This window comes from Mizuhopecten yessoensis, unplaced genomic scaffold (genome assembly GCF_002113885.1).
Source record: "Mizuhopecten yessoensis strain PY_sf001 unplaced genomic scaffold, ASM211388v2 scaffold5825, whole genome shotgun sequence".
Taxonomy (NCBI): domain Eukaryota; kingdom Metazoa; phylum Mollusca; class Bivalvia; order Pectinida; family Pectinidae; genus Mizuhopecten; species Mizuhopecten yessoensis.
The window spans coordinates 30,080-32,987 of NW_018406242.1; positions in this window are offsets into that span (position 1 = coordinate 30,080).

The window sequence follows — 2,908 nt, forward strand, 5'->3', positions numbered from 1 at the left end:
ACAGGAACAATAATACAACCTAAATTTGCGTTCCTGACTGTACAGGTTAACATTCCTTACTGGAACAATACAATAATACGACTTAAATTTACATCCCTGACTGTACAGGTCAACATCCCTAGCTGTACCAGTACAATAATACAACTTAAATTTACATCCCTGACTGTACATGTCAGCATCCCTAACTGTAGTAGTACACAAATACAACTTAAAATTACATTTCTGTCTGTACAGTTCAACATCCCTGATTGTATCGGTTAAATAATTCAACTTAAATTTACATCCCTGACTGTACAGGTCAACATCCCTCGCTGTACAGGTACAATAATACACCTTAAATTGCGTTCCTGACAGTACAGGTCAACATTCCTAACTGGAACAATACGATAATACGACTTAAATTTGCATCCCTGACTGTACAGTTCAACATCCCTGATTGTATCGGTTAAATAATTCAACTTAAATTTACATCCCTGACTGTACATGTCAACATCCCTAGCTGTACAGGTACAATAATACAACTTAAATTGCGTTCCTGACAGTACAGGTTAACATTCCTAACTGGAACAATACAATAATACGACTTAAATTTACATCCCTGACTGTACAGGTCAACATCCCTAGCTGTAATATACAATAATACAGCTTAAATTTACGTCCCTGACTGTACATGTCAACATCCCTAACTGTAGTAATACACAAATACAACTTAAATTTACATTTCTGACTGTACAGTTCAACATCCCTGACTGTATCGGTAAAATTATTCAACTTAAATTTACATCCCTGACTGTACAGGTCAACATCCCTAGCTGTAATATACAATAATACAGCTTAAATTTACGTCCCTGACTGTACATGTCAACGTCCCTAACTGTAGTAATACACAAATACAACTTAAATTTACACTTCTGACTGTACAGTTCAACATCCCTGATTGTATCGGTAAAATAATTCAACTTAAATTTACATCCCTGACTATACAGGTCAACATCCCTAACTCTACTGGTAGAATATTACAACTTAAATTTACATCCCTGACTGTACATGTCAATATCCAGAACTGTAACAGTACAATAATACAACTTAAATTTACATCCCTGACTGTACATTACAACATCCCTAACTGAAACAGTACAATAATACAACTTAAATGTACATCCATGACTGTACAGGTCAACATCCCTTACTGGAACTGTACAATAATTCAACTTAAATTTACATCCCTGACTGTACATGTCAACATCCCTGACTGTACCGGAAGATAATACAGCTTAAATTTACATCCCTGACTGTACATGTCAATATCCCGAACTGTAACAGTACAGTAATACAACTTAAATTTACATCCCTGACTGTACAGTACAACATCCCTAACTGGAACAGTACAATAATACAACTTAAATTTACATCCCTGACTGTACATGTCAACATCCCTGACTGCAATATCATGGTCGATAATACAGCTTAAATTTACATCCCTGACTGAACATGTCAATATCCCGAACTGTAACATTACAGTAATACAACTTAAATTTACATCCCTGACTGTACAGTTCAGCATCCCTAACAGTAACAGTACAATAATACAACTTAAATTTACCTGCCTGATTGAACATGTCAAAATCCCTAACTGTACCTGTCGATAATACAACTTAAATTTACATCCCTTATTGTACAGGTCAACATCCCTAACTGTACATGTTGATAATACAACTTAAATTTACATCCCTAACTGTACAGGTCAACATCCCTAACTGTAACAGTACAATAATTCAACTTAAATTTACATCCCAGACTGTACAGGTCAACATCCCTAACTGTAACAGTACAATAAATCCACTTAAATTTACATCCATGACTGTACAGGTCAACATCCCTAACTGTACTAGTGGGGCGACACCTGAAGGGGTGTCACAGATGGAATGAAGTGTAGAGGGCAATAACTCTGTTTAAACATGGGTAAAAAAGCTATTCAACATGACATTGAAGAAATCTTTTGAGTGTTTTAACAAATTTGACCCCTTTAACCTTGAATAAAGGTCAAGGACGTTTCCTTTTGCAAAAATTACCTGGTATAATGCTGCTATAAGGGCAAAGAAAAAGAAAAGGACAAAATTTACCTTCGGACCAGGTGAACTAACAAGAGTAGCGTAGGGCGGAACAATATACGCCAGTCGAATGTCATATAGTGTTATATATTAACTTGCATTAAAATAAGATTTGCATGCCCCTAAGAGTCGCTAGCTAGCTATATATAGCATGCTATAAATCTCACCTTTCAATACAAAGTCAACTTCCGATTTTCCTTAATTTTCTAAAAGTTTGAGGAAAACAAGTAATCAAAAGATTAGTCTCCAACTCATTATATTAACACAACTCGATATCATGATTATGAAGCCTACCAAGTTTCGAAGAAATCGATAGAAAACTAGATCTCCGGACAAGATTCAAGTACTAGAAATAAACAAAGGGCAACAACTTCAAAAATAGTCGAATACATTTTTTGTTCAAAGAAACATAACTATATATCATGACTATAACGATTTCCAAGTTTCAAAGAAATCAGTCGAAAATGTAGGTGGAGATCGCTGGATAAAAATCAAATACTGAAATAAACAAAGGACAATAACTTTTGTAAAAATTGTCAAATCAAAATTCTTTTCAGGGAAACACAACAACATGTCATGATAATAAAGCCAAACAAGTTTCAAAGAAATCGATCACAAATACTGAAATAAACAAAGGTCAATAACTATTTGCAAAAATATTCAAATCAAAATTCTTTTAAGGGAAACACAACTTCATATCATGATTATAAATTAATGTATACCAAGTTTCAAAGAGATCAGTCAATAAATGTAGGAGGAGATGGTCAATGCCGGTCGGACGATAATACTCCCGTCAA